This window comes from Chelonia mydas, chromosome 3 (assembly GCF_015237465.2).
Source record: "Chelonia mydas isolate rCheMyd1 chromosome 3, rCheMyd1.pri.v2, whole genome shotgun sequence".
Taxonomy (NCBI): Eukaryota; Metazoa; Chordata; order Testudines; family Cheloniidae; genus Chelonia; species Chelonia mydas.
The window spans coordinates 130,544,786-130,563,270 of record NC_057851.1 but is presented as its reverse complement, the minus strand read 5'-3'; the positions used below and the strand labels follow the sequence as shown (position 1 = coordinate 130,563,270).

Below are 18,485 nucleotides of genomic sequence, written 5' to 3'. Positions count from 1 at the left end.
TTTTCTTTTCAGCAGTGCTGCAGTCACAGCAGCAGAAACTATTTAAAAAAAATACCAAACACTCTGCAGGATAATACTGCTTGTACTAAGCTGAAAATGAGCCAGAACTTTCCCGCACGTCAACTGTGATCTCTTCTAACCGTATAATAGAAACTCTGAAGCATCACTGCAGCAAGTTGTGCAGATGCAGCATCAATGTTAATTGGTCTGTATCTAATACCATAAGAGGGATACCCAGAAGAAAGATGTCCATATAATGCTGTGGCAGCATCCATCTGGCTTTTGAAATCCAATACCATAAGGAAACCAGGTGGGATGCAGAGTCTTAAAACTGTTTTTATCCATTAGAATGAGTTCTCATTTCCACATGGATAGGATATCTCGAAACTGGGAAGGTGAGGAGGGTGTGGAGGCTGCAGTAAGGTTAGGCTGATGGAAGGTGGCTGGGGCATTTGGCTGGGAATCAGGATTGCTGGAGTGTTCCACAGCTGGATTATGGGGCATTTGTTTAGCAGCTTAGCATGAAGGTTAAATAGGTGGGAGAAGGGATTGGGTTGTTTGCAGGGAGGAGGTGCGGAAGGGTTAGGAAGGAATGAGATAGGTCAGAGGCACTACAGCAGACTATAATAAACTCACACCAATGTAGTGCAATAGCAACTCTATTGAAACCTATAGATTTACAGTGGTGAAAGAGAGCAGGATCTGGCCTCCTGTGGAGAAAAGGGGAAGATCTGGCAGAAGGCTAGAGATTTTTGGGAAGCAAGTGTATGGGTTTGTAAGTGTGTGTTTTCTACAATACTGCCGTGCAGTTTACTGGGTGCTTGTCTGCAGTACTGAAAGGATGAATTGTGTTTCATATAAAACAAAACTAACAGAAATAGTTGCATCAAATGGCCATTCAACTGAATTATGTAATGCAACTAATATAAGTTTGAGGCTCTTACTGAATTAGTTACGTAAAACCAACATTATTTTCATTTTTGTAAGGCCACAAAACAGTGTTAAATTAATAGCTAACCAAAGCTCAAGACATTTGGAAAAGAAAAGGAAACAATAAAATAAGCATTAAAAGGAGCTTATATAATGCTATCAGAATGGCTTAAAAACTAGTCTGTTGCTATTGAAGAAATAACCATGAAAAAAGAGTGCTTTAAATGCACAGAGTGTTCTATGTTATGTTATGTTGCATATTCAGAGTCTGTAACAGGGCTACTGTCCACACCAGTGAAGTTAACCTGGATAAAGCAATCCCCAAAAGAAGATCGAAGTGCACAAAATTTTAATGCTGAGGTGGTGTCCGCTTTGCATAAACAAGCTATTTGTATCAGGATACACAACAGTGACCCTGTGCACCTTGCTTTTAGCAAGTGGAAAACTACCAATTGATAAATGAGGCTGGCTTGCTTTTTCTCTCTCACCCTCTAGCCTTCTTCGCGCCATTCCCCTTCCTGGGACTGCTGAGGAGTAGGGGTGGGAGGTGAAGTGTCTCTCTCATCTGGATTTTTGGGGTGGTGGGGCCTAGAATTGGCCTGCTGGTGCAGATTAGAACAGCCCTGCGAAACATCTCAACATTTGTATTGGCTACACTGGCCCCTATAAACAGTTTGACAGCAAGAGACTAGAACCGGCAGAGGGATGCCCCAGTCATGCCACCATACATGTTGTCCTTGGTACATATGCTCTTTCCCCACCAGTGTTACTTCAATGCCTCCTACACTGGAGGAAGGCATGGAGAAGGCTGATGGCAAGGCACTCTGCACTGGAGGTTTATTTCAGGGGAGCATTCTGGCTGCTTTGTGGCCACTTTCTATTGGGAGAAAAAGGCTACACAACACAGCTGAATTCTTCCTTCTGGATCTAAGTTAAATTCACTTACACCTGTTTTCTCACCAGCTGACCTCTGCTGTGTAACTTACAACACCACTTCACAGCACTTCGAAGTGATAAATAAGTGCCAAGTATGATGAAGTCTTAGAGTTGGTTAAATATTTCTGTGAATAAATGTAGTGTGTGTGCTCTGCTGTTATCTGTGGAGATGGACTATTTCTTGTTTACAAGTATTTGAACAATTATCCTTCTAAACATGAAAATGTTCACAAACCTGGAATATTTCATGTGTTTTAAAATCGAAGATTATTCACCCAGAAATTCATTGGCGTGTCTTACTCATTATTCATCTTTCATTATTCTGCTGCTTAAAATGCTGTATTCATCCAGTCAGGGAATAGAAACAATACTATGTTAATTAGGTGACCAATCACACATCAGGAAGGCAAATAGAATAATTTGCAGAGCCAGAAATGTGTTCACTTAAACTATTTTGTCCATACTGATGTAGAACGAATACATTTGTAAAAGTCAAAATCAGCTTGCCACAGATTCATAGATAGAAAAAGAGGCTACATTTGTTTGATGATTTATTCACAATGCTCTGATCAATATTATTATTTTACTCACTTAGATATTTGGCCCACTGACTGATTTTGAAAGTATATCCACTTTTCTCTAAATATATATAAAAGGTATTGTCATTTTTTGTGGAAGACAAAATGCTGTTTTGCAGTAAATGCTCCGTAGCATGGATCTGCAATTTACAACCACAAATACTTAATATTTTTCATTCCAGATCTAGGCTGAAGTGGTTAAACAGACAGGGTTATAATTCCAGAGGGAAATTGAAATCTGTGCAAAAGCCAAGGAGATATCTGTACCAAAAGAAAAAAAAAGTTGGCTACTTACGGTAATAATGGACATTCACAGATTATTTAACGATTGTGTTGAGATAGAACAGACAAAGGGCTTGTTCTTGTGGAGGAGGAAAACTTAGGCCTGGTCTACACTAAAAAGTTAAGTTGAACCAGCTACATCTCTCAGGGGTGTAAAAAATCCATGCCCCTGAGCAACACAGTTAAGCTGACCTAACCCCAGTGTAGGCAGCACTTGGTTGCTGGAAGAATTTTTACAATACCTAGCTACCACTTCTTGGGGAGGTGGGTGAGCAACAAGAGAACGCCTCTGGTGGCTGTAGTGAATATCTACACTGAAGTGTTGAAGCAGTTTAAGAGTAGACATAGCATTACATGCTGGAGAAAGACAAATGCCCCCAGGAAGGCAGCTTACATTGACATAAGTATGTAAGTGTCTACACTAAAATTTCGCTGCTGCCAACGTAATTGCTCTGCTCTGCTGACTTAATAATTCCTCTACCACGAGAGGTGTAGAGTCCATGTTGATGTCGCTAGGTTGATTCAGTGTCAGGGTACTGCACTGTTTACATTGACTGTTACTGGCTTTCAGAAGCTATCCCACAATGCCCCCCACTGACAGTACAATGGATACAGGTGCTCCTGGTGAAGAAGCACATCGCCGACACCAGGAGCAAAGTGTAGACATGCACAAGCGATGTAATTACTGTGGTGGCTGTATGCCGATGTAAGTGAAGTCTATTTAATTTTGTAGTGTAGACATGCCCTAAATGAGAGGACAAGTTTCTGATAATGGGAACACAAGAGTGTTTGATTTAACTGTCAAGGCAAACATCATGATACGTTGTCCTTGGTACACATGCAGACAGGCTCTGAGCCCTAACAGTGCAATATGACACTCCTTTTTAAAAAGAATGAGGAGTACTTGTGGCACCTTAGAGACTAACAAAGGTGCCACAAGTACTCCTCGTTCTTTTTGCTGATACAGACTAACATGGCTACCACTCTGAAACTCCTTTTTAAGGATATATTATTGCCTTAACAAATATTGGGGGACAAGTAAGGCTTCTTGTGGCAAAAATTCGAGATATTAAGAAATTGTGGTAAAAGTGACCGCTCTCCTTACAATGTATATGATAATCAAGGTGGGCCACTAGCCGTCACCTTCAGCCCCCAACTAAAACCCCTCCAATGCATTATTAAGGATCTACAACCTATCCTGAAGGATGACCCAACACTCTCACAAATCTTGGGAGACAGGCCAGTCCTTGCTTACAGACAGCCCCCCAACCTGAAGCAAATACTCACCAGCAACCACATACCACACAACAGAACCACTAACCCAGGAACCTATCCTTGCAACAAAGCCCGTTGCCAACTGTGCCCACATATCTATTCAGGGGACACCATCACAGGGCCTAATAACATAAGCCACACTATCAGAGGCTCGTTCACCTGCACATCCACCAATGTGATATATGCCATCATGTGCCAGCAATGCCCCTCTGCCATGTACATTGGTCAAACTGGACAGTCTCTACGTAAAAGAATAAATGGACACAAATCAGATGTCAAGAATTATAACATTCATAAACCAGTCGGAGAACACTTCAGTCTCTCTGGTCACGTGATTACAGACATGAAAGTTGTGATATTACAACAAAAAAACTTCAAATCCAGACTCCAGCGAGAAACTGTTGAATTGGAATTCATTTGCAAATTTGATACAATTAACTTACGCTTGAATAGAGACTGGGAGTGGCTAAGTCATTATGCAAGGTAACCTATTTCCCCTTGTTTTTTCCTACCCCTCCCCCCCAGACGTTCTTGTTAAACCCTGGATTTGTGCTGGAAATGGCCCACCTTGATTATCATACACATTGTAAGGAGAGTGGTCACTTTAGATGAGCTATTACCAGCAGGAGAGTGGGTTTGTGTGTGTGTTGGGGGGTGGTGGTGAGAAAACCTGGATTTGTGCTGGAAATGGCCCACCTTCATTATCATACACATTGTAAGGAGAGTGATCACTTTAGATAAGCTATTACCAGCAGCAGAGTGGGATGGGAGGAGGTATTTCTTCATGCTTTGTGTGTATATAAAAAGATCTTCTACACTTTCCACAGTATGCATCCGATGAAGTGAGCTGTAGCTCACGAAAGCTTATGCTCAAATAAATTGGTTAGTCTCTAAGGTGCCACAAGTACTCCTTTTCTTTTTACTACAAAAAGTGCTTTTAACTAGAGTTAGCTAACTCAAGTTAACTAACTTGGGGTAAAATCCTAATGAAGTCAAAGCAGTTTCTAGTTTTCACAAATTAGCTGCTTGAGATAAAGACTGTGGAGGAGCTGAGTCTTTAACTCTACCTGCTAAGTGTGTGAAGACTACAAACTGCCTTTTCTTCATTAGGATTTAACCTTGAGTTAGCTAACACATCACCCATGTCTACACTTAAACAGCTACAGTAGCACAGCTGTGCCACTGTAGTGCTTCACTGTAGCCACTCACTATAGCAACGGGAGGGTTTCTCCCATCGCTATAGTTAATCCACCTCCTCAAGAGGCAACAGCTACATCGACAGAAGAATTCTTAGGTTGGCCTAACTATGTCGCTCAGGGGTGTGGATTTTTCGCACTCCTGAGTGACTTAGCTTGGTCAACTTAACTTTTTAGTGTGGACCTGGACTTTAGAACGGCTAGATCTATGGATAGCCCCTTAACAATATGTAAGTCATAGTAAAAAGAGTATGAATTGGTGTAATCTATACAATGAGGAGCCAAAAAAAGTGTCAAAGCAGGGAGTTTAATGTATAAATTCTTACACCATCTTATTTGCTTTTTTATCTGCATTCCTCTCTTCTGTTCCTTTGGTACACAGTTTAAGCCTTTTCTATACAGAAAAAAAATATCAGCTTAACTACATTGATGTTAAACAGTTCAACTCCCCTATGTAGGCATGATCAAACCAATTTAACTCTTGCTTAAATTGGTTGAGCTTGCACAGCTAAATTGCCAAATTTAGCTGAACTGCTTTTAAGTGAGATTTAAACTGGTTGAAGTGCATTTATGTGGGAGTAGGGGTTTACGCTGGTTTAACTAGATTAATTGATTTAAGATTGATTTAGTTGAATTGGTTTTTCTCATGTAGGCAAGTCTTTAGACTCTCTTGGGGTTAAAACAGTATGCTACAGCCACACCTCCTGTCCCCCCTATCCTCCTGTGGAAGTGGCAAAGGCAAAACCCTGGGGAGTTGTGTAAATCAGTGCTACTCAGAGTGGTGGTCCGCAGACTGGTGCTGATCCGTGAGCCATCCGCTGCCGGTCTGCGCGCACATTGGGGAAAAAAAATTGCTGGTCCCCCACATCAGATAGCTTGAGAAGCGCTGGTGTAAATGAGAATCAAGCCTCAATGTATTAAAGCAGGCCTAGAATGAGTTTAAAGGGAGTTTAAGTTGGTGTAACGTTTTGAGGGAGTCAGCAGATGGACTTTGTGTCCTTAAATTCTGTCTAGAATTACTTTCTTATTTAAATTCATCTCTGCATTCACCCCATTGTATCATTTTCTCCTAATCTCTTCTCTGGTCTTTCCATATTGCCATGATCAATTAGTGACATGTGAAATTTATATAGGTCAAGCAATGTCACCAGTCTAGTTCTGGGTCCCTGCTGTTTGCTCAGTGATTCATCTCCTCCCACATAGACCTATATTTGTACCTAGTTATAGACTGTTTCTCCTTCTGACACACTTGTATCATTATCCTTTGCACTGAACATGTGTGGCTGCAACGTTATGTTACATTTTGCATGCATTTAGTGTCTTGTTGGCCTCCTTCCTGGTTTCAGCTTCACAGACCTAGTCTCTAAGGTGCACAAGTACTCCTTTTCTTTTTGCGGATACAGACTAACACAGCTGCTACTCTGAGACCCCTGGGTGTTGCTCCATTTGGACTCCCACTGTTATTAGTGTAATGAATGCTCAGAACTGCCAGGAAGACTCTCTGAAAGTGAATTAGTTGCTGAGACCATTTTTATAGTGTTCTTAAGGGGCCTGAGGAAGAATTTTGCCCTTGTCTGCTAGATAAAAGATTTGTCTACACTTAAAATTTTTTGCCAGTTAAATTGTATTAGCATAATTAAAGCAACCCCCTCTATGTGGATGCATATGTGATTATACCAACATAAGAGTGCTTATTCCGATTCAGGTACTGAAATAAGCTATAGTAGTATACATACATGCATTCTTTCATTATGCAAAGCATCCCAGTCACATCACAATGAACAGTAAATGCAACGCATAAGTCCTTGGCCTGCAATCTTCCTTCATGTTTCACAGTCTTTACAGAGTTTTGAGAAGTGTGCCACACATCCAAACATCCCCATAGTGGAACCACACCTGCCCCCCCATCAGTCCCTGCAACACTGTCTTTGGCAATCTTCCTCTGTTCATGTGATTCACGTGTCCTTCAAACTCAAGTTTTCTTTGTCTGAGTCTCTTGATATGAGATATCATTCCTGTAAATCTAGGCAATTACCTCCTCGTTAGTCATATGTGCAGTATAGCTAACATACTGCAATTGCCTGTAGCATTTCAGTTTTTTTGAAGCAGAAAGCCTCTTAAGGTCCTGTTTCCTTAGCATCCGTGTCTCATGTCCATATAGCAAGATACTAAAGATAAGAGACTGCAGCAATTTTATTTAACACTTCATGGTAATACCTTGGTTTCTCCAGCTGTGGCTGAGTTTTTCTAGAGTTGCAGTTGTTAGTCCAATTCTATGTTAGATCCCTAAGTGATGGTTAGTGTCCCCTGTTGTCATCCTACCCAGGTTTGAAGTGCTGAACGCACTCCAGTGTCTCCTCAGATTTGGATAAAACGATCTCTGCCTTTTCAACACATCTGACTGTCACCACTGTCTTCTGGTGAGACATCTTTAGCTCTTTCTTCTCTGCTTCCAATGCCATTCTTTCAAGCAATTTTGCACCTCCTCTTGCAATGATCCAATCAGGACTATATCATCAGGGAAACACACATGACTAATTTTTCATCCAGCCACAGGTACACACTCTCCTCTTTTTAAGATTTTTTTCAAGAGAACATTTGAAGAGGGTTAGTGGTAGCAAGCAGCCCTCTCTGACACCTACCCTCAAGTCAAACCAACTACTTTTCTCACGCCCAGACTAGGGCTTGGACAGGTATAATAATACCAGGGCAGAAAAAAATCACCAGCCATACCGGAACTAGTCTCCTGCGGAAACCTCTAAGTGTAAACCAGGCCAAGTGCCCCCAGCAAACCTCCCTCAGTGAAACTGAGCGGAGCCCAGCCCCGGGGTCCCCAGCTTGTTCCCACCAGTGACTCCAGATGCAAGGGGAAGGGGACCTGGAGGGACGACTAGGAGGGGTAACAAGGGGTGGGGGAGACAGGGCAGGGGGGAAGGGTGTAGTGGGAGGGGGAGGGAGTCAGGACGGGGGGAGGGGTGTAGAGGGAGGGTTAGTGGGAGGGGCATGAGGGGATCAGGTCTGTGTAGAGGAGAGCGCCCCGCCCAAGGCATCCCCCTGCGCCAGTCACGCTCGGGGCTGCGTTTCCCATTGGCCCGTAGGATGCACGTGATGTCCTGGCGGTGAGCCGGCGCCCCTGATTGGTCTCTGGCGCGTCGCCTGGGCCGGGAGGGTCAGGGGGTGGGCTTAGCGTTTCCCGGGTGACGGAGAGGGAGGGGTCGGCTCTGGTCCCGGCGGCAGGCGGAGGCCGGATCCTGGCAGGGGCGGGCGGCCGCTGTCACAGGGATAAGAGCGGGGCGGCCGGCGCTGCGCGGGGACGCGGCGGTGACAGCGGCGGGACCCGGTAAGGGGCTGGTGCCGGTGCCCGAGCGGGGTCCCGTGGTCTGTGTGGGCCTAAAGTTCCAGGGGAGCTGAACGGGTGCGGTGCGGTGCGGTGCGGTGGGGAGGGAACTGAGGGGTGTGTGTCTGTCTGTCGGGGTGTGTGTGTGTGTGTGTGGCGGGGAGAGGCTGACGGGGTTTGTTTATCTGTCCTCGGGGTGGCGGGCGGGGTGTCTGGCTGAGTCCGGGGTTCCCCAAACCCATAGAGCGGCGAGGGAGGGGGGTTGCCCCGGCTCCGGGGCACGCAAAGCCCCTCCCCACCTCTCCCCTCAGCGCCGCTTGTGGGCGGGCGGTAACTTTGTTGGTAGCTGGGGCAGAGCCGTGTTTGGGGTTCCTCTGCCGCTGTCCCTGGCCCCGACTGGCTGGTCCCGGGCCCAGCCTCTTCAGGCCGGGGCAGCGCTGAGCTTGGTGCTGTAAGGACCATCCAGGAGCTCGGTCCCCCGCGGCTGTCTGTGTGAGTTAGAGAGGCGGTGTCGGGAGGCGACAGCATTAATTAGCCTCGGTGAGCACCCGCTGTCGGGCAGAGCGAAAACATTAAATTGTAGTGTTGGGGGTGGCGGCTCTCGGCATTAGCAAAAGTCAGTTCCTAAGTTCAGAAAATACTTTATCTACAAGAGGAATAGCATTTTCCTGGAAAACTTAGGTATGTAACTTTCTCCCTTCCCTGAGCCTTTTTGGATGATTTCTTCACTCTTTTCTTAACCGTTGTTCGTTTCATAGTCCTCTCCATTACGCTTGTACTGTAGAGTGGCACAGAGTGATGGGCACAGAAGACAATGCTTACCCAGAAGTAACTAAGGAGATCCTTAGTGCAGGTTTTACCATATGTCGTAAGCTTGGTCATTCTCCCCGCGCCCCCGCCCAATCTTCAAAGTGAAAACTTGAAAGTTTTTCAGGAGACTAAGATATTGGACTAAGCCAACTTTGTTATTTACAAGGAAACGTGTATTGAGCTGTGTATTGAACTGTGTTTTCTAGATGAGTTAAGTGGCCTTACAGAGTTCCGTAACCAACTGGTAGCACAGCATATTTGAGACATGTTTTTCTTGATGACACCTGCTGTTGTATGAGATATGCACACCCAGTATCTTGAGATGCGGTTAGATAGATAGTGTTATTAAGGCATTCTGTTTTTGTTTCATGTAATATGATTTGATTGACGAGTTTCAATAAAATGAGTAAATAATAATCAGATTGGTTTAGTTAACTTCTCACATCTTCTGTATTGTACAATGCGAAGAGCAAACAAGTTATACTTACATAGTGTCACTTCCTTTGTTACTTACTGGGCCTTATCTTATATGTATCCATGAGCACTTTAATATCTCTCTTCCCTAGATGGCTCTGCTATATCTTTCCAAGGCTCAATATTTTCTTTGCTATCATTAGGTTTACCTTCACCTACTGAATAGTGTCATAAGCAATAACCTGTCATTTTAAATAGTCTATTTGTATGTGAACAAGTCTTATTCTGTTTAGGTTTTTATGCCACGTTCATCACTGTATTATTTGAGTGCTTCCAGTAGTGCATCAAGCCATGTGACTAAACATCTGTATCTGTTGTTTGTTCTCTTATCCTCTCCCCAAAGGAAGAAGCATGCGCAGTGGAGTATCTTGTTAAATATATCTGTTGCAGTGTGTTCATGTTAGAGAATGAACAAGATATTCTTTGTTTATATTAAATGTAAATATTTAATACCTACTAATCTAGTGGCAATATTATAGCATATGTTTATGCTGTGTGTATGTCTTGTCTTACAGTCATGTAGTCATAGTGTATGCATACAGTTATCACAATCAAAATAAAAAGTCTCAGTAAATTATTATTCAAGATCATGGAGCACCGTAAATAGCGTGAAGGGGAAAATGTGTTCTTTTTTACCTTTCACAGTTGTGCATGAGAATTCTGTCTAGTTTGATGGAATTTTTCTAATAGTATCAATTTAAAATTACACCATGACAAGACATGCTAACTCCCCTCTTATTTCCCCCCCCCCCCCCATCCCTCTTTGTAAAAACTTGGGTGGAGACCTTTGCATGCCCAACCCGAACACCTCTTGAAGTTTACTCCTGGGGGAATTCTGTGCCAAAAAATTAAATTCTGCACACAATATTTTACAATTCTACAAAATTCTGCATATTTTGTCAAAACAACACAATATAATCCTGTCAGCAAGTATGGCCCTAATACGGACAAAAAAGATTCAGGAAATGTTTTTTGACAAGGATTCCTTACTAGTCATATTAATATAGAATTTGTGGTTTAAAGAATTCTTACTCAAATACAGAAGTGTATTTCCAGCACCCCTCAGAAGCCATGCAAAGGCTTGGGGGAATCAGGGGTAATAGAGGAGCTGAGGGAGAGGGAAGTAATTGCTGGGAAGGAGCCTGGGGAGGGTTGTTGGGTGTGAGTGGGGGAAGTATGGAACAGGGTTGTTTTAGGGTTGAGGATGGTGGGTTTTTTTTGTTTTTTGTGTTGTTTTTTTGGAGGGGGGAGAGACAGGGAGTTTGGGGAGCCTCTCCCTGCAGACCCCAAGCCTCTCCCATTCATTTAGGCACATCTGACCCCCTGTCCCAGTGTGCCCCCTCCCATTAGCCCCTGGCTCAGTGCTGTCACCCAACTAGCTCCTGAGCATCCCAGTGTGCTCCACTCTCTGTCCCTGCCTCCTCACCTTGCCACACTGTGAGGAACACAGCCTCTCTGCTGGCTTGCTGCCCTCTTCTGGTGCCACAGCAGTACCTACTGGGTGAAAGGTGTAACTGCAGCACTTCTCCAGCAGAATCTATATTCTATTGAGGGGAAAAAAAAATTTCTGGAGGACATGAATTCTGTGTGCACATAGTGGTGCAGAATTCTTCTGGGAATAGAAGTTGAACTAACAAAACTAATGTTGAAAGCACAGTAGATTTGGGATGTAGTTTTATCCTGGTTTATAAAAAGTCTAGGGAGGAACTTTCTGTGTTTGAAATAATCTGGGAATGTTTTCCTGTTCAGAGGTAGATAGGTAGCATTTAAGATAATTCATCACTTTTAAATTGAAAGCTAACAGAGAATCCTGTCAAAAATTAAATTAGTACCTACAGGTTTATAAATATCCCCCCCCCCCCCCCCAAATATAGCTTTTGCTTCTCCTATCCGTGCATAATCAACTTTATGCCTCTCCCTGTCACTTTTGCACTGCAGAGTGTAAGAAAATGAGAGAAGGGATCAGGATGTATTAGAATTCTTTGAGGGTGGACAAGGTTGATCCAGTGGATATAGTGTACTTGACCTTTCAGAAAGCCTTTGACAAGGTCTGTCACCACAGGCTCTTGAGCATAGCCAGAAGTCATGGGATAAGAGGGGAAGGTCTTGGATCAGTAACTGCCTAAAATATAGGAAACAAACGGTAGGAATAAATAGTTTTCACACTGGAGAGGTAAATAGTGGGGTCTCAAGAATCTGTACTGGAACTAGTGCTGTTCATTAATTATCTTGAAAAAGGGGGAACGAAGTGTGCAGACAATACAAAAGTACTCAAGATAGTTAAGTCCAAAGCTGATAGCAAAGACTTACAAAAGGGTCTCACAAAACTGGGTGACTGCGCAGTAAAATGACAGATGAAATTCAGTGTTGATAAATGCAAAGTAATGCAAATTAGAAAACATCCCAACTGTACATACACAGTGATGGGTTTTAAATTAGTTGGTACCACTCAAGAAAGAGATCTTGGTGTCATCATGGACAGTTCTCTGAAAACATCTGTTCTGTGTGCAGTGGCAGTCAAAAAATACCTAACAATGTGAGGAACCCTTAGGAAAGGGATAAAACAGAAAATATGATGATGTCACTACATAAGTCAATGGTATGCACACACAAATACTGATTGCAGTTCTGATTTTGCTCCATCTCAGAAAGATATATTAGAATTGGGAAAGGTTCATTTTTGTTGCGCTTCTCTATACAACTTCCATTTGAGAAGAGATTAAGAAGTCTGGGGCTGTTTAGCTTAGAAAACAGACAGCTAAGGGAGGTTTTATAAAGACCTACAACATCATGACCAGTGTGAAGAAAGTAAATAAAACTTCCTTATTAACCCCGTCACATAGCACAAGAACCAGGGGTCACTCAATGAAATGAAAAGGCAGCAGGTTTAAAACACACTTAGGGAAGTACTTCACGCAGTGTACGGTCAACCTGTGGAACTTGTTGCATGGGGATGTTGTGAAGGCCAAAGGTATAACTGGGTTCAAAAAAGAATTAGATAAGTTCATGGAGGATAGGTCCGTCAGTGACTATTAGCCAAGATGGTCAGGGACACAACCCCATGCTCTGGGTGTCCCTAAACCTTGGACTGTCAGAAGCTGGGACTGGATGAGAGGGGATGGATCACTCAATTGCCTTGTTCTGTTCATTCCCTTTGATGCATCTGGCACCAGCCAGTTTCAGAAGAGAGAATACAGGGCTAGGTGGACCATATGGCCATTCTTATGTAGGAGTACCTTTGATATTCGTATGGAACATGTTGAGAAGTTAAATGTCTGGTATGCAAACATAGAAGCAAGAAACTCTTAAAATACAAACTTTTTGATAAATGAGTGTTTTAGTAAGGGTTCTCAAGAATTCAGCATTCCTTCTAGATAACTATAACATACACATTAATATTTTTTACATATAAGAATCCTGTATTTAAGTTTATTTTGATGAAAGATTGTCTTTATATTGAAAGTGTCTGTAAATATTGTGAAATATAAACAAAAGCATTTCTGATAACATAGTGGCTTTTAGTTTTGAGATTCTACCTTTGAGCATGCAGCGAAATAATTGCATTGACAACTCTAGCTTATACTGTAGTTTGGATGTCTTTGTGTTCTAATCATTCTGCAGTTTTGATACCCCAGCTTCTCATCAAAATCAGTAACATCATTTACAGTGACATTTTAGAGAGGTTTTGTTGGGTGTTTTTGGCTTTTTTGTGAGGGGAGAAGGGATTGACTTAATCATGAGAGGATTATGTTGCAACAGCAGATTTTGACCTTTGATGTTAAGGCGTTCACTTTTTCTTCTAGAGATGACATAAGATTCTGTCCTCTCCAAAGAACTTCATGCTACAGCCTTGCTCTGGATCATCTCCTTCCTGGCTGACGAAGGCTACTGTGGAGGTGCTAGGCCCTGAGTTAATGGAGAGCAGGCGTTGTATAGCTTTTAATCAAGAAGCCATCACTTGACATTGACAGGCTGGTTAACTGTTGTCTTGTGTCTAATCGTTTCTGGTTTAGATTATTGAAAAGAAGAAAAGTTAGTGATGAGTAAACTCTCATATTTAGATGCTTTGGAATTCCTTGGCCCTTGTCAAACTATTTTTTGACTTAAGTATGGGACAGAGAGTGCAGTACTGGCATTGCTTGATCTTGTGATGGATTCTTCTATGAGGGTGATAGCTTTTAGATAGGATCAAGTATCCATGCTATCATATGATCAGTCAGTTACCTTTGATACTGTTGATCAAAGGTGTTCCTGACTTCCAAATGCTTGTTTGCCTTGAAAGGACTCCTATATAAAACTCTTCAGGGTGCCGTCTTGACTTCTTATACGTGAGGGCTTTAGAAAGGTTAGTGAGGGAACATGAGTTGCTGCCTTCAGGATACAAAGGATGCTCAACTTTATTTGTCTTCTGATTCAAATGGTGCAGTGGAATGCCTTCCTTAGTACCTGGTTGGGATTGGGGCATGGAAGAGAGTGAGCTGGCTGAGTCCCAACACAGATAAAACAGCAGTGATGTTGGGTGTGGGAGTTGAAGGGTTTGGAGGGGAAACAGCCTCAAGACTTGGCAAAGCATAGCTGCCTGCTGAGGGCACATTTTGGCAATTTGTTCCTCATGTTCACAGTTTCAGGGTCTGACTAGAATCCCATTTATTGTTGGAAGATCAGTTTTCAGTACTAGTGATGGCAACTTTTTTGTATGTTAGACGAGGAGGTTGTGACTGTGTTCCCAGATGTGGGCTTTTCTACCATGTTTCATACCTTTACTGAACCATATTTGGACTACAGTACAACACATTAAAGGAGGATACACTTTAAATCTGTTGGGGAAACCGAAACTGGAATAAAATGCATCAGCTTGCTTTTTAAGTGGAGTATCTTCCTGTGGTCTGCTTTGCAATCTGCACTGGTTTTCCGTATGTTTCCTGATTGAGTTTAAGGTGTTGGTTTTGATTTATAAAGTCCTAAGTTGCCTGGGACTTGTCTGATTGAAAGACTTGCTTCTCTTTCTGTGACATACTGCTACAACTGAGATCAAAGAATGTATTCAAACTGGTGCTCTCTCAAAGTAGATCTATTTAAATCAGTGACTTAAATCATCAATTTTAATAATTTAAATCAGCAATAAAGAAAGCTTGATTTAAATTGATTTTAATCTTGATTTGCATTTATATTTATTTTCTAATGAAATGCTGATTCTTATGTTAATTTGTAGCTAAACATATCGTTTACACTAAATTTGGTGCTGCTTTTTGCTAATTAGGATAGTAAATTTAAGCTAAGCTATATAATTTTTTACTTTTTTAATTAGAAAATGGTGAATGATGCATTTCTTATTTACTAGATTTAATTTTTACTTGCTCTTTTGGTTAGAAATTTAAATCACATGTACAAACACAGTATTCAAATAGTTTTAAATGCAAAACATATTTCGATTAAAATTCTTTAGTGTCAACTAATTAACTGACATATTAAACAAAGGAAGTATTAACTGTGTTTAATGAATTGAATGGATTGTTTCTGATCACCATGTCTTTCAAGATTTTCTAGCACCCTTTCTCTCAGACCTCATTGTTTTAAGTCATGGATCAGAAGAGGAAAACAAGCTTTCCTGCTTTTGAACTCCCACTCAGTTTCTTAACTTTGAATGAACTAGTCCTAGAACTGATCTAGTTGAATAAATTGAAATAAAGAAAATATTTTTTCTGCATCTGCAGAAGAGGCGACTGCTGTCAAAAGCTGGTTTAGTACGTCAACGCACTGTGGATTCAGGTGCTTACCCAGTGTGACGGGATCCCCCCAAGGTGCAACCTGGGACTGCAGGACACTGTGCCCATTTAACTGTCTCTAGCCTGGGCTATCTCTCTGTGTCTTGCTAGTGACTAGTAGCAAGCCCCTCCAGGCGTTGTGCTCACACCGCACAACTGCATGTGGAACCCCCAGACCCAGCTGGATTGCATGAATGCTCCCAGAGCGACTCATGAATCACACAGAGAAAGGCACCAGAGCCAAATCCTCCAGCACTGTACACCAGGAATATACTGTCTTGCACTGCTCAAGATGGGCAATTCAAATGTATTAATTGCTTCACCATTTCAACAATGGAAAGTGGATATACACCAGCCTTTGTCAAACCTGAGCAGATTTGCCCCATGCTTTATACAAACTCACTGATAAAGATAAACAATTAAGCAAATTTATTGACTATAAAGGGTAGATTTTTAAGTGATAGTTACCAAAAGAAATACAATATAAGCATTGAGTCTAAACTCTCAATCCTATTAGACTGGGCAGCAACTAGTTAAGCAGTTTTTCTCACCCCACTGGATATTGCAGTCCTTAATATACAGGTTTGGCCCAGGTTTAAGGAACAATCTCCTGTGTTGGAGTTTTGTCGTCTTCTCCATGTCTTGGTTGCTTGTAGCGTAGATAGGGGCAGGAGAGGGGCCCAGTATGTGTCCACTCTGTCTGTTTTATACCCTCAGTCCATGTGCTTGGGGCGCATAAGCCCAGGCATGTCTTGGGGGCGTTGCTGAGTCACCCAGCAAGGTTGAGCAATTTCCCAGATATGACTTCATGCAGCTGAGTCATTGCATTGTAGCTCCCTTGCTGGACAATGGTTGTTGATGGGTTGTTTGACACCCCGCCCAGGTGCTGGTTACTTTCCTTGCTGTAGCCTCTGGGGAGCTAATATCTGGCTGATTTCCCCAACCTACAGCATTTTTAGTGACCACCGTACAACACAATTCTTATAACTTCATATGCATTAATGATACATATATATGGATAGAGAAATGACTTTCAGCAGATCATACCTGATACCTTACAAGGAATGCTTTATATGCAAGATTGCGATTGTATGAAAATGAGGAGTATGGGGTTACAGTACGCTTCCCCAAGGTATAGAATGTCACACCCAGTGACTTCACTTGTTCAGTGGTTTGATTTTTTTTTTGAGACTTGAAGGAAACATGGACTGTGAAAGTATTTTATTTTAATAAAAAATAGGTTGTAGTAAGCTTAGGCCTTAACACAGGTTTTTAAAATAATTTAATTTAAAGTAGGTTTATTTAAAAAAACCCTCGATTTGTTTTTTAAATCCAATTTTTAATCATTGTTTTTTTTATTTTTTTTAGTCCACCTGTGCTCTCTAGATATGGGAGGAAGCAGCTGGGTAGAAAGTCTTTATAAAGACTTGGGCATTTGCTCCCTTCCTTGATCCAAAATAGCTTGAATTTTTTTACCTGCATGGCATGCTGCAAAGCTTTTTTGTTGTTGTAAACCAGGACTTCTGGGGAGGAGAATGGTGCTTGAGAGAGGTATTTTCTTCATTTTAACTGGCTTATTGGCAAATTGCTTGTTTTTTGTCTTTGTTTGTGGGCTTTTAAGTAAAGTACCTTGGGCTGGTATAGGTATTGTTATGCTTTTATGCCTGTAATAACTGCAAATAAAGTTGTTTTTTAGTGAGCTCCTTTGTAAGGTGTCTTTTGACATAACCAGAGAGAGCCTATTAACAAAATACAGGAAATGTCAGCAGCTAAGCAATCAGGGGTATTTTGTATTTGGCAATATCTGTAGCAGATGTAAAGGGAAACTTACTTCTAATTAGCCAGTCTTTTTTCAGTTGAGTCAGATGCATCTTAGTTTTGTGTGGCTAATTATATTTACAATATTAAAAGAACATTAAGGTTGGAAAGTCAAGCACTCAAAAGTTAGGAAACACAAGACTTAAGAAAAGGAGTACTTGTGGCACCTTAGAGACTAACAAATTTATTTGAGCATAAGCTTTCGTGAGCTAGAGCTGTAGCTCACGAAAGTTTATGCTCAAATAAATTTGTTAGTCTCTAAGGTGCCACAAGTACTCCTTTTCTTTTTGCGGATACAGACGAACACGGCAGCTACTATGAAACAAGACTTAAGGTTGCCTGTGCAAACTTAATTCTGTCCCCTTGTGCCTATCCCGTAGGATAGTCTTTAGTTACATGATTGCATGCTATTTTTTTCCACAGGACCCCTATCTCATTCAGTGCATAGGAAGTACCCACTCTGGGGATGAATTAGGATTGTGTAATAAAAGAGGCTGTTGTCTTGAGGATTTGTGCTTCATTTATTGCAGAAGTTGGAAGGTGTGTCGCAAATGAGGCATAGATTGCTGGAGGAGAAGGGATGGTTTTGAGATTAAGGCAGTTGAATGCTGCCATGGATAACTGGATTCTGGCTCTGCCTATGTCACAAAGTTCCTGTGTGATGTTAGTTAAGTCACTTAAACTGAACATTTCTTTATGGGTGTCTGACTTGAGACCCTTAGGCTTACATTTACATTGCATTCTTCTTTTAGCATTGTGTAAAGTGTGTTGGGGGCTACCCAAGTACATATGTTTAAGTAGCAGTGTAGATGCCAGGGGCAGCATGTGAACCCTGCATTTGAGGAGGCCCCACCCTCAACTCCCGCTGAGGCTGGAGGAGCCCCGAGCCCCACTGCAGCCCATCCCAGTGCCATGATGGGGAGCATTAGCCGAGGTTTGGGGAGGCCTAGGGCTTGTCTACACTGGCAATTAACAGTGCTGCAACTTTCTCACTCAGGGGTTTGAAAAAACACCCCCCTGAGCGCAGCAAGTTTCAGTGCTGTAAAGCACTAGTGTAAACAGTGTCCCAGCGCTGGGAGCCGCG

At 42.2% G+C, this 18,485-nt stretch overlaps 1 protein-coding gene across 3 annotated transcripts in view; it reads left to right on the top strand.

Moving 5' to 3' along the window:
- The first annotated feature begins 8,382 nt into the window (after nt 1-8,382).
- The window catches only part of LYST (lysosomal trafficking regulator), a 169,026-nt gene continuing 158,923 nt past the window's right edge, over nt 8,383-18,485 (top strand). The window contains exon 1 of one of the 3 annotated variants that reach the window (XM_037895287.2): nt 8,383-8,537. The gene's annotated coding sequence lies outside the window, so the exon portion shown is untranslated. The remainder of the gene's footprint in view (nt 8,538-18,485) is intronic. The other 2 variants (XM_037895289.2, XM_037895288.2) reach the window with 2 other exon arrangements.